Below are 26,681 nucleotides of genomic sequence, written 5' to 3'. Positions count from 1 at the left end.
ATTGTTATTTCTAAAAATTATATATTTATTAAATATATTTCTGTTAATAATTATTAATCGTAAACAATATTTTCTCTAAGAAGGGTAACATAAAAATTTTCGGATGAACATTCTTTGAAAATAATAAACGTGTGTTAGTTTAATATTAATAATTTTTTCACGTAAATTAATTTGAAAATTTAAAAATTATAAATGTGCTTTTTGTATGAATATTCACTTATTCTTTAAATATAACAATATCCACCGACTTTTTTTCAATATCCAACACGATATTTTCGTTTACGAGAAAGACTCTCATTATCCTTCCGTTGCCTTTTTTAATGAATTGACAAACCTTTTTATACCTTTATATTCTTCTTCCGATTTATTTATGTTAAAAGATTTTTTTACAAAAACAGTATTATTCTCTCGATGAATTTTTAAATATCATCATGATGCGGTGTGCTGCTTATCGGCAAGACCCTGGCATCACTATTGTCTCCATTTATTTCTGTCCCGCGCTTTTCTTTTCTTCTTATCGTATAACCTTCACTACACTTTTGTCTTTTATTAACTTTAGCCTCTTCCTTCCTCTACTTTTTTGACCTTCAACGAAGCTTTCAAGAGCCGTATTTGTTATTCCTTTTCCCTAACTAAATGCCCGAACCAATTTTTTTTCCTCCTTGTGATAGCCGTCAATATTTTTCTATCTTCATTTATTCTTCGTAATACTTCTACAATACTTACTATACTTTTAAATAATAATAAAAATAATTAAAAAATCGAAACCCTGAGTAATCCGCACTCCGTTCGACATGTACGTAAATACGTGCTAAAATAATTTTCATTATCACCTTCTGAACTGTTATTTATTTGCTTTTTTAATATCGACTATCTTTAAGTATTTACTTTACTACTACTTCATGTGTTTATATTTTTAAAAAAAATTAATACGAACTTTAATCTATTTTTAATTTATAATTAATTTGGTATTTTGGGATGCTACTGTATGAAGTCTCCAGTCTCTCTCGAGCCATCTCGACAAATGGTGATATTGTTTCCTTTTTTATAGTTTTTGATAAATTATCATATCTATTCTATCCTGACACAATCGACATAATTTATTTTGTATCGATCGTAATAAAAAATTTATTTTTATATTATCGTCTTCTTTAACGCCAAATTTTTTAATGACGTTGATTTTATCATTATATAAATTTCAAAATAATTACGTATTACTTACTAAAACTAGCCTAATTTGTTAAAATGAAATGGTAAATTACGTATAGACTAATACATTGATTCTGAGACCTATTATGAAACACTTTTATTAAAAAAAGAAAAAAGAAAATTACCTTACTCCAGTGTGACCCGGTTAATTACGTCAATTCTTGTAGAGCAAGTCCAGAGTATTCAGAAACTAAATCACCTCTTTAACGAATAAATGTATCAAAAAAAAATTCCATCGGACCAAAACACTATAAGCTATTTATTTGTTTCAACGCACCAAAGTTTACAATAACTTTGAAATTTGTAGTTGTAACAAAATCCGTAATTTCCCGTTCACTATCACGAATACAGGTCAAAAATTACTATATTTTTACCGTTTTTTATTTACAGGTAGTTTGACATGAGTAACGGGTACTATTGTGAGGTTCGGTGGGAAGAGGAAGGCGACTTTTGGTCAGGTGATTTTAGAGTAACTAACTCAGCTTCAAATAATGGGCAGGCAGGAGTAGGTTTCATAAAGAACAAGAAGATAGGGAAGAGAGTAGAATATTTCAAAACGCATAGCGATAGAACCGTTGTAATAAGGATAAAATCGAAACCTAAACCGACAACGATTGTTAACGTCTATATGCCTACAAGCGCCCATGATGATGATGAGGTAGAGTGTGTATACGAAGAGATTGATGAAGCAATTACACACGTAAAAGGAGATGAAAATTTAATAATAGTTGGAGATTGGAATGCAAGCATTGTAAAAGGCAGGGAAGGAAATATAGTGGGTGAATACGGGCTGGGCAAAAGGAATGAAAGAGGGGACCGACTTATAGAGTTTTGAACGAAGTATAATTTAGTAATTGCCAACACCCGATTTAAAATTCATAATAGAAGAATATACACTTGGAAAAAGCCAGGCGATACTGCAAAGTATCAGATAGATTATATCATGGTTAAGCAAAGATTTAGAAATCAACTCGTTGACTGCAAAACTTACCCTGGAGCAGACATTGATAGCGACCACAATTTGGTGATAATGAAATGTAGATTGGGGTTTTAAAACCTGAAGAAAAGGTGTCAGATGAATCGGTGGAATTTAGAGAAGCTTTGAGGAAGAGGAGGTAAAGAAGATTTTTGAGGAGGACATCGCAAAAGGTTGAGTAAAAAAGATAAGGTAGAGAATGTAGAAGAAGAATGGGAGAATGTTAAAAAGGAAATTATTAAATCAGCAGAAGAATCTACGCAAGAACTATCGCATGAAAATAAACAAGAACAAAATAAAAGTAATGAAATGTAGTAGAAATAACAAAGATGGACCACTGAATGTGAAAATAGGAGGAGAAAAGATTATGGAGGTAGAAGAATTTTGTTATTTGGGAAGTAGAATTAATAAAGATGGACGAAGCAGGAGCGATATAAAATGCCGAGTAGCACAAGCTAAACGAGCCTTCAGTAAGAAATATAATTTGTTTACATCAAAAATTAATTTAAATGTCAGGAAAAGATTTTTGAAAGTGTATGTTTGGAGTGTCGCTTTATATGGAAGTGAAACTTGGACGATCGGAGTATCCGAGAAGAAAAGATTAGAAGCTTTTGAAATGCGGTGCTATAGGAGAATGTTAAAAATCAGATGGGTGGATAAAGTGACAAATGAAGAGGTATTGCGGCAAATAGATGAAGAAAGAAGCGTTTGGAAAAATATAGTTAAAAGAAGAGACACACTTATAGGCCACATACTAAGGCATCCTGGAATAGTCGCTTTGTTATTGGAAGGACAGGTAGAAGGAAAAATTGTGTAGGCAGGCCACGTTTGGAATATGTAAAACAAATTGTTAGGGATGTAGGATGTAGAGGGTGTACTGAAATGAAACGACTAGCACTAGATAGGGAATCTTGGAGAGCTGCATCAAACCAGTCAAATGACTGAAGACAAAAAAAAAAAAACTGGTACTATTACCACCAAAAATTCAAGTGCACATTTGGTTTTAAATTGAAGGTATCTAATTTAAAGATTAAAAGAATTAGAAATTTCTTCTAAATTTTTTTTTCACGAAAAACCTTATACAAAGAAACAGCATCCATTCGCAGAAATTTGTTCTTTCCGGAAGTATTCAAAGTGCTATTCAACATGTGGACTTCTCCTTTGTACTCACCTTGAAATTGAAAAGTAGAACAGAATGTCGTTAATTTGTTGTATATTTGTATTATAAATTAAGTATGAGTGAAGTAAATGTGAAATTTACTAAGTGAATATCGTAGATCGGTGTAAGAATAAAGTTATGTTTAAAATATATAAATTAAACGCTAGTAGTTTTTTCTTTTGTAAAAGTTATAATTTAATCAAGTAAATAGGACTTACAGACCGACCAGGTTGTTCTAGTGGTGAACGCGTCATCCCAAATCACCCGATTAGGAAGTCGAGAGTTCCAGCGTTCACGTTATAGTAAAGTCGGTTATTTTTATACGGATCTGAATACTAGATCGTGGATACCGGTGTACTTTGGTGGTCGGATTTCAATAAAACCAAACGTCTTAGGAACGGTCGAACTGAAACTGTACAAGACTACACCTCATTTACATTCGTACATACCCTCTGACGTAATACCTGAACGGTATTCCCGGGGGCTAAACAAGAAAAAGAAAGAAGAAATAGGACATACAAATAAATGTGTACTCAAATCAAGAACTGAACTAATGTCATTTTTTTTTTTTTCCTCAAAAGCTACATTTTTGTAGCAATAATACAATCCTGCTAACGGTATATGGCTGTAATTAATGAGCAATTGTTTTTAAGAATCGAAGACTTAAATGTATCCTGCTTTACGCCACAGTTTTACTGTTAATAATTTCAACTTAGTCGGTTATGTTGTTTGACGTTTCTGATAAAGTTAGTATTCTGAGTCTGTTGCAAAATCAATTCCCTTGAACTAAAAGATTTCATTATAGGAAATTATTATATCGGATTAAAAATTAAGAAAGGAACCAGAAAAATCGATGTAAACGTGAAAATGACAAGAATTTATGTCGATGAAAAAATTATCAAAGCTGAAGCCTATAATTAAAGTTCAAACACGTAACTCTATAAGTAACTAAAAAAAAAAAAAGAAAACGAACTGTAATTGTTCATCTCTGTAAGCACGAACGTCTGTTTATAAAAGTAATGGTGGATGAATCATATCGAAGTTGTTATAAAGTAACCGTAACGCCTTTGGGAAATACAATAACAGAGGTACACAGTAAGGGTAGGCTTTTATACAGATTATTATGGCTAAATGTAAAGCAGAACGGTAGAGATTAAGCCGACGTAACTGTTATATTCAGACCTAACCGTAACTAGTATTACTGCAAGGAATCAGCAGAATGAAACGTAACGCGGTCCAATTCACGGGTACACACAATATATGAAATGCGCGTTAATATTGCGGTTACATGATAACCTTCGGTATGAAACATATTCTGTCTTTTGTTATAAATACACTTAAAGTTCAACATTATATCGATCAAAGCAATAAATTATAATAATAATTAATTAATAATAATAATAATTAATAATAATAATAAATAACTAAAATAAAAAATAATTTTTTAAATTATTTAAAAAACAGGTGATTTGGTGTGTGTGTGTTTAGAATTTTTTTTTATTAACTTTATTCTTAATAAGATACTTATAATAACAAATATATGATTATCTTTCTTAAATAATATTGAAAAACCGTAATAATTGTAGTTTTATGTAATAGTTTATAACTATAATAATTTTTGTTAACGTAATATTAACAGCATAACATACAAAAATCCCTTTCGGCACGCCGGAAGGCGGAGGTTGAGTTCACCGACGCTAAGTAGGGGATGAAAAAGTTTTCAACTAGCAATAATCGCACCTCAGATGAACTTCACTGGTTACGATATCGCCACTGCGCAAAAATGGAGGGCCAGTACGCCTTGGTGTGCGGGTACCTGAGAAGGGGGTGAACTCCAGGGGAGTTTGAGTTTGGGTTAAAATAAAATACCAAGTCCCGGTCGGCGGGGTCGTCCCTGCGGGAGCCTAGGCTCTTTGTGGGGTCGGCGCTGTCGATTAGAGGCCAAAGGCGTAAAGACCGAGTCCCGGTTCCCTGCTGAGGCGCTGGGGGACGGCATAGCCGGACCTTGGCTCTAAAGCGGGGGATTAGAGGCAGGCAATGTAGAACAAAAGATCCGGGACCGGGGAGGGCAACCTGCCGTGCCGGACGTATAGCCGGCGGGTGGGGGACGCCTCCTTTGAGAGTAAAAGGACACTCTCCCCGACTGAGTATACTTAATTGGATATCCGGTCGGGGAGAGTAGGGGAAAAAAAAAGTAGGGGATGAAAAAGATTTCCACCTTAAACTTAAGAAAAACTTCAAATTTACTAAATACGACAATAGTTGCATGTGAAAAATGTTTCACGTGTTTAGCAACGACAAGCCAATCATACGGTTCCAGTAAAATTTTGGTCATCCGTTGCTGTAAGGGTGGTCATACCAAAAATTGTTACAGACAAAAGTTTTAGGCAATGTTTAGAGAACTAACGACCACTTTAAACCGATGCGATACTATGCCTCTTAAGGGAGATAAGAATTTTCTGTCTTCAAAACCCCAATTTCTCTACTCCCTGGGTCAATGGTTGGTGATATCAAAAAAGTTTGCTTACATACGTTTTAAGCCATTATAAAAAGAATAGTAATAATTTTAAACGAATTCCATATTTTACTTAATAAAAAGTTTATGGCGATATTTTGTTTTTTTCGAAAAAGCCCCCCACATTTTCATAATCCGATTTTAGTCGTTAACGAACTCGACCGAGATTTTTGGACAAGGTATTTTTAAGGAAAAAATTGAAAATTGTTGGCGCAAAATTAAGGCAGTAATAACGTGTCCGCGAGAAAGTTAAAAAAAATAATAAATGAAAATCTTATGTATGTGTGTATATGTATATATATATAAAACCTTTGAGCTGACGGTGGTTTTGGGGTCTGGGTTTGTAAAACGCGAAGATATGTCGAAAGTTTACCGAAGTCGAATCATGGCACCCATTACAATAAGTAGTTTTCTTATGAAACGTACCAAAACATTAGATTGTCTCAAACTATGATAAAATAAACTATTTTGTAATTGAGGGGTTTTACCCATTTACAACCCTTTAAAATTGGATAATTCATTAGGTTTGAAAAATAAATATGTTATGTAAAAATGAAAACGATAACTTATTTTTAATTATTAAAGATCTTTTACTGATTTTGAATAAAAGTCCATTTAAAACAATTACCTCGTGTATATTAATCATCGGACCTTTAGTTATTAAATATCACATTGGTTACATGTCATTTAAATAGAAAGTGCTGCGCTGATATTAAAGTGTAGCCTGTCCTATCGTATTTGTATTGTATTATAATATAATATAATATTAAATTAAAACTTCTTTTTTTTTCATATAAGCGTGTCATTACACGTGTGTATTATTGGTACGTTTTATAAATTTTGTTTTTATAAGTTTGGCATTTTTAATATTATTACGTTGTATTAAATGAAATGTTATTCTCTTTAATTTTTAAATAGGTAATTTAATTTTTAAATAGCAAATGTAATAATATTTTTTATTACTTTAGACTGCAACACTAGTTTACAATTCTGTTTTGTAATATGTCGACATTAGAATATAAACAACAAATACAGAGTCATTCACGGGAACCGGATGTTTATAAATAATCATAAAATATTGAACATTTACTTTAAAAAAGTTTCATCGGTACTGAAACACTTGTTAAATCAAAGCATTTGTTACTTACTCATGAACAAAAAATTATGTCCGGCAAGTGATGTCCATTTTGGGCAATACATTGTTGTAGCCTTTCACGGTAACCGGCCTCGATTCTATGCAGCATGTCTACATCAATCTGGGTGACGTGATGACGAATTGCGATCTTTAGATCCTCCAATGTACGCGGTTTATTGCCGCCGTACACACGCGATTTCAGAAACCCCCCACAGAAAAAATATCACAACTACACAAGTCGGGGGACCGAGGGGACCAAGCAATGTCGATCCGTCCCGGAAACAAGTTACGGAGAACAGCCATCGTTGCCCTCGCTGTGTGCGCTGTAGCTCCATACTGTTGGAATTACACATTTTGAAAATCGATTCCCCGGTTTCGTAACTCAGGGATGAAAAACGTATTCAACATCGCAATGTAACGATCAGCTGTTACAGTTACGGCAGCGTCATTTTCTTCAAAAAAATACGGTCCAATAACACCGACCTTTCCTATTGCACACCAGACGGTCACCTTTGGGCTATGAAGTGGTCTCTCGTGAAGCTGATGCGGGTTTCTTTCTGTCCGATACCGGCAATTCTGTTTGTTGACGAAGCCATTCAGATGAAAATGGACTTCGTCACTCATTAACGATAACAAATTTTCATTTTCTTCAAAAACGGTAAGCATTTGTCGACAATATTGTAATCGCTGCGTGAAATCTTGCTCGTTTAACTGCTGCACGACGGCTATCTTGTAAGGATGGAAAATGCAAGTCTGTATGCAGAATTCGTCTTACCGTACTTGTGCTCATTTGAAGCGCTGCTGAATGCCTCTGAATAGAGCGGCGTGGGCTTCTGACAATGGCTTCCCTTACTCGTTCGATGTTATCCGGAGTGCTACCCGTTCGTCGGGGACCCGGTGGGTTTTTCTTCAATATTGAACCGCTTGATCGAAGGTTGTTTACCCGTCGCAATATTGTGTTACGAGAAGGGACACTTGCATTACGATGGATATTAAACTGACGGCGGAAATCTCGCTGAACAGCAGTTACGGATTCGTCATTTCGCACAAAACTGTCATACGCGTAAAGGCGTTGGTCTAGCGTCCACGGCTCCATCTCAACGACTAAAATGTAAATGCTATGAACAAAGAAAACGTCAGATACCAGCCACGTGCCCCTCTTGCCACGAACGCCCGAGTACAACCCACTTCAAAAACATCCGGTTCCCGTGAAAGAACCTGTATATATACGTAACCTTTTAGTTCAGGATTATTATCTGTTTTTATCTGTTTAGCCTCCAAACCTACAGTAATGTATTGCTTCAGAGAATGAATACGGGTGATATTTATGAATGTAAATGAACTGTAGTCCTGTACATTCTCGGGTCGACCGTTCCTGAGTGTGTGGTTAATTGAATCCCAACCACCAAAGAACACCGGTATCCATAATCTAGTATTCAAAAACGTAAATACGTTATTCTGGCCTTTGGTAGGATTTGAACCTTACAGCTCTAGACTTCGAAATCAGGTGATTTGCGATGACGAGTTAACCACCAGAACAACCCTGCTGGTTTTCCAATTAAGCCTGCTACTCTTCAAGATCTGCGAAATCGAATTGTCAGCAGTGAATTCAATAACCAAGGACCATCCTGAACCTGTAGGGGAAGACATCCTCCGCCACCTCATCAGTTCCGAGCCGTTATGGGCTTTACCGGAGGTCATCTTCGAAACTTCGGCTTTTGACATATTCCAGTCCGCCTCAGCCATTTACTAGTTAACAATAAATATAATTTAGGACCAATTACAATAATTAACTGTTATTTATAAATATAGTAATATTTATAAATATAGTAATATATAGTAAATATATGTCCAGGTTCAATAGCCGCTTTAACCTTTGACCCTTAGAACCAATTTGATGCACAATTTGAAAGTGTGTTTTCCACGATTATACTTTGTTTGTAGTTCAATTTTCACCCTGAAAGAGTGGATTTACTGCAAAATTCATAGCAAAACACGGGTTTTGAGATGACCTCAAAATTACAACAATGGAATTGGCTATTAAACCTGAACGCCTCTTTTCACGGTTTTAATCGAATATATTAAAGAACAGCTAATTTCAATGACGAATGAGGGTCCACGTTAAATTTACATATTGAAACAGTTTATTTACTCAAAAATTCATAATAAAACATGTTTTAACTGCAAATTAATTAAATGAATAATTTTAAATTTATGATGATCTGGTCATAATTACTTTCACCGATATGTATGTTATATCTTGATCATTATTTAATGTATAGAATTATCATTATTTATGGTTCAAACTTCAAAATCAATGTTGGTTATTATAATCTAACAGCTACTCAGTAAATGCTATAAATTTATAAAGATATTCTGCATCAATCACTCTTCATTACTTTCAGAGACAGCGGGTGCTGTGGATTTTAATTTTTTATAGTCGTGATAGCTAATGATTGACAGCTGATGTTATTTTATTTATATTATACATAAGAAACGGGATATCTCAGACGTATCTTTCATTAAATAAAAAGGGCGTATCTCAAAAACGGTGGGTCCTAGGTCATTTTTAACGAGATTTTTTTATGGGGACTTGCAATCACCCGAAACGATAGGTCCTAGTCCCATGCGTCTAGCGGCCACCGTTCTCGAAATACTAGCGCGAGCTAAATTCGCTCGTGTCAATTCACCAAAACCACTTTTCAGTATGAATTTTTCAATAAATCTACTCCTTCATCTTGTAAATTTAAGAAAAACTATGATGATGTTCTGCATCAATCGGCGATCATCATCACTTTCAGTAAAATCGGGGTGTTACATAATTTTTCAATTATTCTTTTATTGTATATGTTCCTTCAGATTTTCGATACTAAAATAATTTCATATAAAGCCGAAAAATACAGTAAATTAATCGATTAAACAACTTCTACATCAAAATTCATAGTTTGTTATAAATGTATTTCATAGTTTTAACATACTACAGACTGTCTATGGCGTCAGGAGATTCCCTACAACAGCAGTCAATCATTAATAATAAGTTGTTGTTTTTTATACATTGGTTTAGAAGATATTACAACAGTTTTTCTACGCATGCGCAGTAGAATATTAATCGATGTATGTTACGAACAAATAAAGATTATTCATATTGTATTTTCACCGATTTTAAGCTAATTATCAATACAAATACGGGGTTTTTAACACTACAAAATTATGTCAAAATGCTGGGAAAGCGTTTAATGGCATTTTAATAAAGAAAAGAATAAAACGAATTAATTGACTTTTACAGTAATAAAACCGACGCAAGAATCTGCAGCTCGGGTTTTAATGAGATTAAAATTGACAATAAGACGAAACAACTAAAATTGTTACCGGTATGTATGTTTATAAGAAATTATTACTTATCTGCATTTTGCATACAATAAAGAATAAAAAAAAAATTATCTGGATTTCAAACCAGTTGATTACGGGATGCGGTTTTTGTCGCCTTAATCAGTTCTGCTACACCAGCTACATAACATGTAGAGTGAAAATTATTTGACCTTAGTTGTGTGTTAATGAATGATAATAGGAATACAATATGATCATTACAATTGTTCACCATATTTATATTAGATGTGTTTTCATGTCAGTTCTAGTTACTCGGACTAAGTAAGCAAAAAAGTGTCTATTTAAAAAATAAAAATTTTGTTATTTCAACTAGATCTTTTTTTTTTTTTTTCAGTCACGATGCAATTGTGAGATTTTTTTTTTTTTTTTGTCTTCAGTCATTTGACTGGTTTAATACAGCTCTCCAAGATTCCCTATCTAGTGCTAGTCGTTTCATGTCAGTATACCCTCTATATCCTACATCCCCAACAATTTGTTTTACATATTCCAAACGTGGCCTGCCTACACAATTTTTCCCTTCTACCTGTCCTTCCAATATTAAAGCGACTATTCCAGGATGCCTTAGTATGTGGCCTATAAGTCTGTCTCTTCTTTTAACTATATTTTTTTAAACGCTTCTTTCTTCATCTATTTGCCGCAATACCTCTTCATTTGTCACTTTATCCACCCGTCTGATTTTTAACATTCTCCTATAGCACCGCATTTCAAAAGCTTCTAATCTTTTCTTCTCAGTTACTCCGATCGTCCAAGTTTCACTTCCATATAAAGCGACACTCCAAACATACGCTTTCAAAAATCTTTTCCTGACATTTAAATTAATTTTTGATGTAAACAAATTACATTTCTTACTGAAGGCTCGTTTCGCTTGTGCTATTCGGCATTTTATATCGCTCCTGCTTAGTTCATCTTTAGTAATTCTACTTCCCAAATAACAAAATTCTTCTACCTCCATAATCTTTTCTCCTCCTATTTTCACATTCAGTGGTCCATCTTTGTTATTTCTACTACATTTCATTACTTTTGGTTTGTTCTTGTTTATTTTCACGCGATAGTTCTTGCGTAGGACGTCATCTATGTCGTTCATTGTTTCTTCTAAATCCTTTTTACTCTCGGCTAGAATTACTATATCAATTGTGAGATAATTTATAAATCTACATTTAATACATACAGAACATCAACAACTTTATATACGAATATAAAAATCTTTAGATTGATTAATTTCATTCACATCTGATTGTATATAGATCATTAACTATATATATATAATTTATTTTTATTCAAATATATTATTGGTTACAATGGATCGATGTGTTAAAATATTTAAATACAGTATAATAATTATCAATTAAAATATGTAAACAATACACCTATGCGGTATTGATCATGTTACAACGTTTTCAAAAATTTATTTTTTTATTGCAATTCATTTGCAACATAATTTGTTTTCTAGAGTCTTTTATCTGGACTTTCCTGTGTTTTTTAGATATTTGTATTTATCTGTATCTACTGATTTGTATTTACTAATTTTTTTAAAACACGTACCATTACATAAACCTTTTTTGTTTTCATATGATTTTATTATTATTTGAATAAAAACGATTAAATTGCACAACTGAAGATAATATACGATTTAATGAAATACTGTCGTACGAATGACAAACGTTTACTATATCTATCATATACTTGGAAGTCTTTCATCCCAAAAATATTCATGCATCGGAATTTTATTTAACCCTAATAAATCGAAAACAATAATACTGTTATCACTTTGATTTTTATATACGACCAATTTAAAATTATTATTTTGTTTAATATGAAAAGGATAATTGATATTTTTACGAATAAATATCAATTTTACCGATATTGATTGCTGTCTGCAAATAATGAAATATCACTGGGGTTTGTACTATCATTCAATATATTGTTTGTATATATCTTATATTTTATATTACTATATAAATGTAAAATTCTGTCAAATAACTGTTCGTAATCTTTATCTTTTAACAGCTTAATTAGAGATAAAAATATATTTTCTCGATACATTTTAGAAAAAGCAATTTTAGAAATTTGCTTACAAATTCCAGTCGATAAATGCTTTATTACAAAAGGCACCGCAACGTATTCCATTTGGTAATATGTAACGTTACACTTTCGAGATCTAAACCTAATAAAACGTTTAAATATAAAAATGTCATAATTCGTAACAGTCTTTTAGATACACTTATTGTTTTCTTATTTAAGCATTTTTTATATAATTCTTCTGCGATACGTATAATCTGATTAGAATTGTAAATTTCTTTATACAAATGTGGAGATATGAATATAATTGTTTGCAATCTAATATATGAAAAATATTTATTATAAAAAAAGATTGATTAGTTGTTTTAAATTTTTATACAACTCAACTACCAAAAATTCATAGTTAGAAGCGGGTTTGAGGTGAATTGACATATGCGAATTTCGCTCGCGCTAATATCTCAAGAACGGTGGCCGATAGACGTATTTGACTAGGAGCTATCATTCCAGAAGATCGCAAAGTACCCTGTGACTGAAGCCTTTCAATATCGCAAAAGAATTGGCCTAGGACGCACCGTTTCGAGACACGCCCTTTTTCTTTTATATAAAAGAAATATCTGAGAAATCCCGTCTTTTATGTATATAAATAAAATAATATCAGCTCTAATCATTAGCTATCGCAACTATAAAAAATAAAAAATGCACAACACCCAATTTCTCTGAAAGTAATGATGACCTTAATCATCAATTAATCATGGTGTTTGCAATTAAATCATATGTTTTACTACCAATTTTTCAGTAAATTAACTGTTTAAACATGTAAATTTAAGGTGAACACACATTCATCATTGAAAGTAGCACGTTTTTTAATGTTTTCGAATAATCCCATGAAAAAAAAACCCTTGACAAAATTGATTGATTCTTTGTTGTAATTTTTTGGGTCACTTCATTCCCTTCTTTTACTATGTATTTTGCAGTGAATGCACTTTCAGCGTGAAAATTAAACTAAAAACAGGAAGTAATTGCGGTCTCCCTAGAACGTTTCAGTTTTCTGATGTTGGGGTCAAAGGTCGAATTTATGCCGTTTGTGGACATATAACAATACTGTTATTACTATTGTGACATTGTTATTGATTATCTCTTTTTTACTTCTGTTCTTTATCTAATAAATTGTAATTATATAAACATCATAAATTGTCAATCTCAATATCCTATTCGAGCCGCTAACAAGCGACAATATTCATCATTCTATTTAAAATGTTTTAATTTATTGAAATATTTTTTAATAATTTAAAGTAAAATTATTTTTAAATTAAGTTTTTAGAATTTTATTATAATATGTTTTCGTTTATTTAATTCAATTATTCTAACTAAAGCGCGTGCGTATACCGTATTTAATTCACGCCGGTGTGGTGGTACTAGCAACGACGTTCTACCACCGTCGCCAGTTGTACCAACACATTACATTACATTAGTTTAGTTAGTGCCGCTACTAATGTAGTACTTACTAATTACTTATGTAATATGACTACCTACATAAAACAAATTTCGCTTGTACGGTCGGCAGACTGGTACAGCCGCGACTTAACCCACCAGGCACCGAGTCAACCAGGCGGTTTGAGTGAGATCCATCCAGGTTACATTTTACCCTTAAAACATTATTCATTTCTTTAATTCTAAAGCTCACCTGTAACGTCAGAACATAGTAGTAGTTTAGAGCATTTTTTTTTTTTTTTGGTGGGGGTGCGATTTAGGAAAAATTTTTGTTGGAAATATTTTTTTTTTTTAATTTACAAATAAGCCTAAGAAATTTAAGACTTTAATTAGACAAAATCTCTAGATACTGAAGGTGATTTAGCTCTACACCTTCATTTTCTTGATCTTTTAAGTTGGAAATTTAATGGCATCAATGCCCCATATATAGAAGTTATCTGACCAAATTTTGGTAAAATCGGTCCAGCAGTTCTAAAGATGTAAGGTGATTTAGAGGCCGACACCGAATACACACATACAAACATACATACGAACATTAATATCCGGAAAATTTTCATCCAGTTTTGGGGTTTTTTGGGGTTCCTTAGTTGTCAAAACTTCAAGATCCGGTAAACACCGCATGTGACCAAATTGGATCGATTATAATACTTACCCTTCTAAAGCTGTAGCGCTAACTAAACGGGAGAGTAAAAACGATAAAAGGAACAAAATGCAAAAGTAAACTAAAAAAAAAGTTAACTACAAAAAAAATTATGAAAAACAAAAAATTGTTTCTCACTCTCTCTCTCTCTCTCTCTCTATATATATTTCTCTCTCTATATATATATATAGAGTTTAGAGTTTAGTTTATATATATAGAGTATATAGTTTCTCTCTATATATATATATATATATATATATATGATGATAAAACATAATACCTTACGGAAAGAAACTTAGTTGAATGTGTTGTACAAACAAATTTATAACAGATAATTTATGGAATACCATTCATATATATATGGAATACCATATATATATATGGTATAAAATTACTTATGTTTAGAAACCTCAGTTGACGCACAACGTGGAATGGTATTCCATAAATTATCTGTTATAAATTTTTTTGTACTACACATTCAACTAAGTTTCTTTCCGTAAGGTATTATGTTTTATCATTGTAGTCATTACGAATAGACAAAACAAAAAAACAAACATACCATTCAATTAGATGTATACTTTCCCGGAAATATTTAACAATGTTCGTACGAATGTAAACCGACTTTTCATATGCTTGGCATTATCGTAGATCGTAGAATAAATTTTTTTTTGAAACCATTTGAGAATTCTAAGAATAAATCATTTTTACAATAACTACCTTTTGATCTTTGAAAGAGAATAGAATTTAATTTTATTATATTAAGTAAGTAAAATTTATTAGGACTTCCTATTATACAAGAATTCTACCATTACTGTTTTTTTTTATTACAGGTCGCATAATAGAAGTATGCGCTAAATCGCTCTGGCAAGAAAGGAGCGATAAAGAAAAAAAAAAATTTCAGACCAGTAAAAAGGTAAGTTGTTACTTGTGTGTTTATCATCTTTTTGTAGAAATTAATGGTACAAGGTCGTTGATAGGCCCGTACCATTACGATTTAATGATATAATTAATAGGAGGTAAATGATCTATATCATTAAAATGAAAGTGAGGATACACGTTAATAATCCTTATAGAGAGCCGGCCTCCGTGGTGCGAGAGATAGCGTCTCTGCTTTTCATCCGGAGGTCTCGGATTCGAATCCCGGTCAGGCATTTTCACATTAGCTACAAATCATTCATGTCACCTTCTGAAGTAATACCTAACGGTGGTCCCGGAGGTTAAAAAAAAAAAAAAAAAAAAAAGTTACAGAAAAAATTGAGATAATACAAAATTGTATTACGAACCTCAACGAGATAATTTTTTCAACAAAAACAGAATGCAGATTAAAAGAAATTTGGAACATTTTTTGTACCAATCTTTTTTCGTGTAAAACAAAAATGTAGATTACTAAATAAATTCTGAAATATTAAAAAAAAGGAAATAAATTTTAAAAAATTTACTATTTTATATTATTTTTATAATTCGTACTAAATCTCTTAATATAAATTTCGCAATAAATAATTTATTCGTCATAAAAAAATAAAATTTTGCAATCTATATATATAAATATTAATGTTTGTCTGTCTGCATGTCTCTTATGCCTTCCTAAACCGTTCATCCGATAGCGATGAAACTTTGGGGAACGGTTGGACGCATGCCAGGGAAGGTTTCTTAATTAGTTTGGACCCGCTATGAGGCGCTAAAGTCGAGATATTTAGAAAAATTATATTTATGGACCGATTTGGTTCATATTCAGAATATAAATATTAGTTACGTGAAAAGAAATATTTTTGCAAAAACTATACCCGCTAGGTGGGGCCGGTGTCGAGATATTTACGAAACACATATACAAACAGACTTTTTTATTCTATATATATATATATAAAGCATGTTCGTATGTGTGTCCGCTTAAAGACCAAAAAACTAATGGACCGATTTACGCGCGGGCAAAAGGGAAATCGGGGAAAAGGTGGAAAGAGAAAAGGGGAAAACGGGAAAGGGTAAAATGGAAACTCGGAGAGGGGTGAGGGAGAAGGGAGAAAGGGAGAAATTGGAAAGAGAAAAGGGGAAGGAGAATAAGTGAAAGGTAAAATTTGTGAAGTTCAGTTTTTTAATTTTTTTATCAAATTTTAATTGTGTTCATTTAAACTCTCTCTCCCACCCTCAACTCTCTCACTCACTCTCCCTCTCTCTCTCTCTCTCTATATATATATATATATATATATATATATATATAGCAATAGCGAAGCATTGCCGGGTCTGCTAATATATTTATTAATAAAATTAATTTTTAAATAAATTTAATTATTTTTTTTATTTATTTGTTATTTATACACACTTAAAATTTTGAAAGCTCCAAGAAAAATTTTATTTTGATTTTTTATCTATTTTTACGCCTTTAATTCGCAGAGTACTAGAAAAAAACCCATAAATTATGATATAAGCATAATCAACCCATTTTAACTATTGAAAGTAACCGAATTAAATTATCAATTATAAATTTCAGAAAGTTACTATTTAGAAATGTACATACAAGTTAAAACAATGGGATAACGGATTTCCTATAGGGATAACGTTTAATAATCCTATGTAGAATGAGGAATGTAGGAAGACCGTGAAATCGTTAGTAATTATTGAGGTCGTAACACGTAAATAGATAAACCGATGAAGAGCGACGGACTAAAATTTTAACTAGAAGTTTTCACATTAAGTTACTTATTTTAAGGTATTTTCATTTACGGAGATTACTTTCTTTAGAACTATAGTTAATTTTTATAAAATTAATTATTTTTCGACGATTAATCAATCAAACAAACTGAGAAGTATACTGCGTAAGGATATTATAGGAGAATATTTTAGGCGTATAAGTCAGCCAAACTAGACAGAGAATTTTATCTGTTACCTGGTGCGCCTACTCGCTAGCATAACTCTGCACGGGATCGGATTAAATAACCTTTTCCCCGACCGTTGGATCGATCGACACGGATGCAATAACAGAATTTGTTGGCAGTGACCTCCAAGGGTCGCCAGATCTGATCTCATATGATTTATTTTTTATTTTATTTTATAAAGAATCATGTGTGTCTCCAATACTAGCGATATAAACGATTTGAGGCTCTGGAATGAAGCAGCTATTGCTTCCATTACTCTAGACATGCTGATAAAGTACGGGACCAATTCTCCTCCGGGTTGGATGTATGCCGCTTGAAGAAAGAAGTTCAGGTACTTTTGTACCTAAACTCCTTTTGAAAGGAGTTTCCTTCCTATAAAAGTTCCTTTCAAAGGGAAAAACTGTAAGAGATACTTTGTCATTTTATTTTTGATTCATTAGTGTAACCCAAAGTTAAGAGATATTAAATATACCTTAAATATCTTAAGAATTTTATATCAGATTATTTATTTAATTATCGTAATTGTAATATTCTATAATAATTCAGTATTTGATTAACGATAATTATTTATAAAGTATGAAAACTGTATATATATTATAAATTTGTCGGTAAAATAGTTCACAAACAATTTTAGATCGTGAATACCGATGTTCTTTAGCGATTTTTTATTTTATTTGTGAACGGTGTTGCGGAGACGTAACCCCCATAAGTGGGGGAGTGTCGGACTCGCACGGGTTCGGCTAGATGTTGATATTAAGAGCCTGTGTGCTCGCACCCTAGCGATAAACTCCTATTTCACTATTCCTTTCTACCCGACGTCGAATCCACAGTTAAGCGATACGCGATCCCGGGAGTGCCTTTGAGCTCGGGGTCAAGAGTCCCCGTGCCTCATCAACACCGCCCATGCAAGCGCAGACGAACGACGAGACGGCTCCGCAGAGGGCTGTCTATCGCTGCTTTGCTCTCCGGTCAGTTCTTCACCTGTATTCAGGTTTCATTCTCTTTTATCTTATTTCTCTTTTCTTTCCTACTCCTCTATTTTCTTATCGCATCAGTTTATGACTTTGCTAGAACATTTTCTTCGGACTTCTTTCTCTATCATTCTCTCATTTTTCTCTTCACTCCTTTCTTCTCTTCACTCACTAGTGATTCATTCTTTTTTCCTGTTTAGCCTCCGGTAACTACCGTTTAGATAATACTTCAGAGGATGAATGAGGATGATATGTATGAGTGTAAATGAAGTGTAGCCTTGTACATTCTCAGTTCGACCGATCCTGAGAGGTGTGGTTAATTTAAACCCGACCGCCAAAGAACACCGGTATCCACCATCTAGCATTCAAATCCGTGTAAAAATAACTGGCTTTACTAGGACTTGAACGCTGGAATTCTCGGCTTCCAAATCAGCTGATTTGGGAAGACGGGTTCACCACTAGACCAACCCGGTGGGTCCTTCACTAGTGATTGGGTCTCATTAACCACACGTCTCATGTACGGTTGGCCTAAGTTTGTTCAACTTTACACATTTACTAATACAGTTACGTATATTACACTCATTATTCGCTGATGACTTTAATTATTGTTGAAACAACTATAAATAAAAGTATTAAAAAAATAAATTATTCTAATAAAAGGCCAACAAATAATTTTGTTTTTTTTAATTATCATTATTGAACAAATACTGAATTATTCAAATAACTTTTCTTTTCAATTTCAGTTTAAATTAAATAAATCTTCTCTTATTGAATAAAAGTTTTGTAATTTTTTTTATAACGAGAACAAATTTTTGTTATTAAACAAAAAGAAAATATGAAATCGAAGTTTCAAATTTAATTAAACCAGAATTTTTAGTATAGTTGCTTAAAATATGTGGAAAAAAACAACATTATCATAGTTCAAATAATAGAATTACTTTTAGACTTCATATTCAACAAAATCAAAGAGAGAGAATTTGAAAAGAGGGAAAGGAAAAGAGCATTTACTTTTTTTATGTTATATCCAGCGTTGAACAGATAACTGTGTTATGGTGATCAGAATACTGTGTTACATCAGTTTACTAGATTACAAGTCAAATTAAATTGGATATAGAAAAAACTAATCAAAATGTTAAAATAAAAATTTAATTTACCCTATATTTTATTTAAACAATTCAATTGTAATTTTACAAATAAATTTTAACCCTTAACCTTTACTAATGTTTATCACCTTCTATCATAATAAATGTAAAAACAAAAGGGGATCGTATTTTATTATCCGCGACATTTTTTTCTGTTTTCTTTACGCGACTTCATTACCTTATTGAAATGTAACTTTACAAAACATAAATGAAAAAATAATGAAATGTAATCCTGCGACTACTTTTTAACTTAACTGGGATTTGCATACATATTAAACGCGTAAAATATTCTAAAAAATTTTCGTCGCAAAACTTCCTGGTTGTAATTAAACCCGTCACCGTTTACGACAATCTTTTTTCAACATTGTAAGGGATATGTTTACCTGAAATGAAAATAATCATTCGGGATTAGGGAAGGACAAAACATGACTATTACTTTAACAAAAATTAATGAAACGTAAAAAAAATAATCTTAAAGATCAAACATCATTCTATAAAACGTAATACAAAATAATGCTCACCACGGAATGGATGGTGTCTCCTCCCGCAGGAATGGTGTCTGTATACTCTGCGATTCCGACATCACTCTTTACAAGTATTTTATTTTAACAAACCAAAACAAAATAGTTATTTTTATTTATAAGTAATGATGTAGAAACTTTTTAAAAAAAACTTTATTTTATTTTACAATCTTTATTTATTTTACGTCTTTAAATATAGTCCTAATAAACCTTTCAATGAATTGCACCTTTTCACTTCCTTTTTAAAAACTTCTCCATTTAAAATAGATTTTCTGGCTGAGTGAGGTGACCTTCGCTGTCGAGTCGCCGTCAAGGTCACTCCTAATAACTTCCAAGATAACACGCTCTGTGTTCTCAGTATCAAGATCTCTGAGAAACATGTTTCTGAGAACCTTTCTCTACAATGGCAACTCCCTGTATTCTAGTTAAGTCTTTCTCTCAGCTCTAGAAGTGCCGTGTTCGTGGTTCTCAAGCAAACCTTCATGTCATCAACCCTGCTCTTACGGACAGAGAGGATGTCTCCAGACATACCTGTTCCAACGGAACACTTTACCTTACGTTGTAAATTCGCCTAAGACACACCTTGTTAAATAACCACGGTGGTCGGCTAGTTGGCGGCTGGTGACGAGCCCGGTGGCGATCCGGGAGCGCCACCGGGCCCGTAGCCAGCCAAAATTAATTTAACTGCCACACCTCGCTTCCTGGCCCAGTATTCTAGAAACATTTTAACGATAGCACCCAATCCACCTCCGGGGACAAACACCACCAATTCACGCTCTTCTGCCTCAGCAATCCTGTCAAGTGCACTCAACAAGTCCTTGACCAACACAGGACCTTTACCTTCCAGTAAAGTTGTCCTCTACGTCTTCAATAGTCTCTTCACCAAGTATAGATACTACCACAGTGTCACGAATGACAGTGCCCGAGGGAAGGAGTTGCGGAAGGAACCTTCTCCTCACCCCGGACGCATCTGAGCAAACCTTCTTCATTTAGGAGCTCGTCCCATCACATTGATCATCAACGACGAAAACCCTAGTCTATTTCTGCAAGACCTCTGGAAATCCATTGTACTGCATGACCTGTTTGAACAATTGATCAGGCCAACGCCTATGTAACGACTCAAGAAGTTCTTCTGTTGAACCTGACTGAAGCAGGTTCTGCAGAGACACCAGGTCTCCTTCCGGTATCTGAGTATTTTTATCCTCTATAATCTCTTCTAATATTTCGACTGTTTCCTTCACCTGTAACACAAGATTGTACAATCTACACGTTGCATGTCTGATAGTCTTCCTCGTTTCAGTATGCTGTTTACAGATGTCGACAGAGACCGTGCACCAACCAAAAGTTCAATATCCGTTAGACTATTGCCTTACAATTCGCTGCTAGCGAGCCTTCTCTTCCTCTTCTCAGGCTCAGCTAATTTATCTGACATTTTTTGCTCCATTGCAACTTCCAGCAATTCTCCCGGAGGTTTCTCTATTCCGGTGCGTCCGTCGACAAAAATACCAAAAATACCCGTCGATAAAAATACAGTGGTGGTTCGTTTTCCTCACTACGATTTGAAGGACACTCTACATGACTATTTTTGGGAATGGTCAGGTGGGGGATGTAAAATCTATATGGTCGAATATGGAAGAACGTTTTGCCGGGAGGAGGGCAAAATACGGGGAAAGGCCGATTTCGGATAGATATGAGCGGATTTTACAAAAAGAGGAAACGTAATAAAGATTTGGAATTTCGGCTACCAACTGGTAAGGACTAAGAATAACTCCGAGGTCCAAGAATTCCAACGATCAATCCAAAGAAAAAATAATATTTAGAAAAGTTTCACGTCTGCTTATTACATTTAAATACCTTACGTTTAAATAATATAAGTTCAAATGTAAACACTCTTGAGAAAAGTAGTTTGGAAAAGAAAAGAACTACAGCTGCATGTAAACGCGGGAACACCCTTCACGACAATGACTAACCTACAAATGTTAGCCGAATCCCGCTAAACTAACCGATTTACCGTTAAATCAAGCAATAGCTGTTACTAACCTTTTGTCCCATGTTTAGCGTCCGGGAATCACCATCAGGCATTGCTTTAGAGGATGAATGAGGATGATATGTATGATTGTAAGTAAAAGTATAGTATTCTACAGTCTCAGGTCGACCATTTCTGAGATGTATGGTTAAATGAAACCCGACCACCAAACGCTGGTGTCCACGATCTAGTATTCAAATCCGTATAAAAGTAACTGCCTTTAATAGGATTTGAATATTGGAACTCTCGACTTCGAAATCAGCTGATTTGCGAAGACGCGTTCACCACTAGAGCAACCCGGTGGGTGGGTACAGTAACCTAATCTAACTTAATCCAGCCTAACCTAGATGAACCGTAATAAATTGTGTGTTGTTAATCTGATAGCCGGAAACTGTGGATGTCTTCTAGTATTTGGTCAAACAAACTGTTCTTCTGCGGGCGGCTTTTCAAAAAGTATTTACAGAAGTACGAGTCAAACAGATATCTGGGCGTTCCACTATCTGCTTATTTATTCATTTAACTGACGTCTACAAATTCTCTACCTCAATTGTTTGCCTTTGAGCCCCGAAAAAATTTTCATTATTGTTGTCAACGTTGTGAGTATAACTCGCTTCAAGAATTCGTGTGACAATGCAGTATGATTTCCAGATATGTAACACTGTTTTTCCTGGTATTACAGCTGCCACGATAAAATCTTCTAGCGTTTCTAGGTCGGTTTGGAACGGCGTATAGAGAATACTGTCTATCCTCCCTACAAATGCCCCGAAAACCAATTCTTTCGGCAGTATGCGGCCTACGTTGTAATTTCTACTTCAGAAACAACTTTCGTTAATTTTAATCGTCTTATACGGGCCTCTATTTTTAATGGGGGTTTTCAACAGCGAATCCGAACAAAGCTCTCTTAGAAGGTTTTCAATCGGTGGTTATATGGGCTCATCGGTCCCAGTTATAGCCAAATGAAATTTTAATAAATTAATTATTTGGATCTTACAAGGGAAAAGCACATCGGTTCGAATCAGACTTCATCACTCTTTTTTTTATTCAAATATATTGATTTATTAATAATTATTAGCCTGCGATTGTAAAAAAATTACAATAATTCAATAATAACAAAAAACATATATGAAAAAAAATATCAAAAAATTCTTTATTAAAGAATTAGAGGATCGTATCTCACTTTCAAATGAAATAAGTTTAAAAGAAGTGCAGCAGAAAATGTGTGTATGTAATTTAATAGGCGTGAAAGGAAGTCATGTGGTGTCCACATCAGATTTATTTTTTAAATATGACAGTGAGGTAGTTTAATATTTTTGTACGTAAAAATTAACTGGATTCGGATCCAGAACCTTTTGGATATAAGTCAATTTTGTGATACATTTAATCCGATAAGGTAAAATGAAATGTACATTGTTTTATCAACCAGAACGGTAGTAGTAAAAAATAACCAGAAAATTGCTTCCTGCTGCCATTTCAATACTTATTATGTGTTAACTGTTAGTTAAGCATGTCAATTGATCTGACAGTTTCTAATGCAGTAAATTTTCTCTAAAAAAAATAAACAATTTTTGGATCAGTGAATCAAACAATGGATCTGTGATGTACAAAAAATATTTTAAGTAATTGAGTCTGTTGTGTAATTAAATAACAATTGAGGACGGGCACGCGCGCGCACACACACACAATATTTTTATTTAACTCCTACTCGTATTGTTAAAACAGTGAGGATGACCTTGCAACTGAAGTTCGTCTGAATTCCGTTCTTTTTGTACAGTAAATAATTTTAGGTTCGATTTCCGGTTACGCTTGGCATTGTGATACATTATTATCAAAATTCATAACGTGAAAAAATAAAAATAAAAACATTGTAAAAAAAAATTCGTAATAGTAACTGATGTTTGTCGGCCTCCGTGGCGCGAGTGATTGTGTCTCGGCCTTTTATCTGGAAGTCCCGGGTTTGAATCCCGGTCAGGCATGTCATTTTCACAAGTTACAAAATTGCCATTAGATCTCATCCTGTGAAGCAATACATAACGGATGGCCCTGAGTAAAAGAAAAAAAGTATATATATATACCTTGCATGTTGTCAATACGAGTAAAATAAATTAATAAAAAAAAAGAAACGGTTATAAATATTCGTTTAATCTACTGTGATTTTTAAATCGTACTGCAATCATCCACAGAACTGCTCGCCGACGCGCTGTTCACAATTCCCGTTGTTCTGAGACGTACAACTGTGTTCGAGGTTAAACTATAACTGCCAACTCGTACACGCATTGCGTACGGCACATTTTAACTATAATTATTTACGAGTTACAGCACTGAATAAAATTAACCGTTCGGTTCATTTCTTTGTTACACTCCGGTATTTTTATATTACTTCTTTAAAATTTTTATTTATTTATTTTATATTTTAAATACACATATAAGCAGCATGGATGTAAGCTTGTGTCGAAGCCGATAATATCAAACCTTAGTTATTCAATAAATAAGTGGTTTTTTTGTTGTTTTTTTTTTGGTTTAAATAAATTTAACTGTTGGAGATCAAACTGATTCTAAACAAAGTATTTTATAAATATTACATATGCGATTTGTGTTTTATATGTGATTATGTTGTGAGAGTTGAACCCAGGATCTTCAATTTAAGTTTGTTTTTAATAATTGTACTCGGATATACACTACGAATTGAACTACTTACTATCCAAACCGGTAATCGAACCCGAGGCCGTTCGGCAATATCTCTCGGTTTGTTTTTTTTTTAAATACTGTTTTTATCATTAATTCACAGTGTTTTTGAATGAAACGGTGTTAAAGTAAAACTGTGTTCTGAGGGAAGATCAAGTCTATTCTTTAACGTTATGTAATACTTACTTTAACATTAAATATGTGATTTTGTGCTGAAACCGAGATTCGAAATCGCGACTTTCAACTTCTAATAATATATAGGTAATATCCAAATAAGTATTTTTAAAACCGAGAATCGAACCCCCCCCCCCCCGCAGTCTTTCGTAACATTAATCTTTTTTCTTTCTTTCTTTAGTTTTTTAATGAAATTATTTTGCGAGAAAACTTACATTAGACAAATTGAACTCTGAAGGAATCAAATTGAGTCTAAATTTGCGTATTTATTTTTTTTATACGGATTATGCGTGCAATTTTAAATCGAATGTTCATATATGGTTATTTTTTTAATGCATAAACTCATACAAATATTACACATATGGATTGATGCACGAATTGTAACCGACGCCTAAAAATTAAATATAATTTTAATACAAAAATTTAATCTTTATAAAAATAATTCTACATTTTTTTTTTTAACAAAGGACGATTAAAAAAATTGTGTGGATAAGAAATGGAATTTATATAACGCTTCAACTCGAAAGAACAAAACTTGTCTTGCTGTGCTCGCAGAAACGATAATACTATTTTAATTCAATGATTTATTATTATTAATTATTCACTATATTAGGTTGGAGGTTGTGTGTGGAAGTATGATTCTGAAATTCTGAAGCGAATTAAAATTTCAAGCCTGACCGGGATACGAACCTGAGACTTTTCGGATAAGAGGGAAGACATTGCTACTCCACCTCGGCGACTGGTGAGGTGATTAGTTTACACGTGCTGAAGTATTAACTACTTCAATTAAGTTTATGAAGAAACTTAATTGTAATAAAAAGAATACGCGATAGACGATAAAAAGTCTGAAATTTTATAGGATATGATTTTTACTGACGATTAACAAAATAATTAAAAATTTTAAAATATTAGAAAAAAAAAGTAACTTTACGTTTGTTTTAACTTAGACTGATCTTATACCGGATGTCTGTATAAGAAATAGAACTAATAACATTGATACACACACAGCAATATTGGACCGTCACACGTGTACGGTTGTATTAGAATTGTACCATAGCGTGATATAGCACTGTCCTACGGTAGCCAATCAGAGACGAAGGAAGACAGCTGGCCGTTCTGTTGTTCATCATACCCCCCTCCGCACACCCTTCATCGCATTAGTCACCGACTGACAAATCTTTTACTAGATGCGTCCAGCTACTAAAATAAAATTAAACGAAAAAATAATTACCTCTAAAATTCTTCTTTGCAAAGTAGTCTTCTATCGTATCGCCGATACGTATTTATAATTTATATTTATCATCAGCTATTGGACTACTTTTTTTTATTTATTAAAACATTTGTTACTATAAAAAAATATTTTATTACGTTTATTTGTCATTAATCATACCATTTTAAACGTAATCTGATCTTTTAAAAATATAGTGAAAATAATATATTTACAATAAATTAAATAAAGCTACCTTCAAAACTGATGTGATATACCGATGGTACATCGGTATTTAATCAAATCTAATTTTCGTCTTGGTAGAACTACATGTGTACATGTGTTCTTCAATAATCAAAGAATTCACACGTACATGCACATGCACGCGCGCAAAGGGAGAAATTTGTTACCAGATTTTTGCTTTTTAATTTTAATTAAAGTAATAAATAACGTTTACTTCTTAGCAAATGTTACGCATTCGTAAATATAAATACACGAAAACATCAGAATTTTTAATTTCCTAAACAATTTACACGAATCACATTTACCGGTAAAAA

The 26,681-nt window shown here is 33.1% G+C and overlaps 1 pseudogene; it reads right to left on the bottom strand.

The window, feature by feature from the left end:
* Positions 1-4,976: 4,976 nt before the first annotated feature.
* On the bottom strand, positions 4,977-5,129 carry LOC142327147 (U4 spliceosomal RNA; annotated as a pseudogene).
* Between the last annotated feature and the right edge of the window lie 21,552 nt (positions 5,130-26,681).

The sequence above is a fragment of the Lycorma delicatula genome, chromosome 6 (genome assembly GCF_047948215.1).
Source record: "Lycorma delicatula isolate Av1 chromosome 6, ASM4794821v1, whole genome shotgun sequence".
In the NCBI taxonomy this organism is placed as follows: Eukaryota; Metazoa; Arthropoda; class Insecta; order Hemiptera; family Fulgoridae; genus Lycorma; species Lycorma delicatula.
Note: the sequence above shows the minus strand (reverse complement) of the source record. Positions and strands in the feature narration are given on the sequence as shown.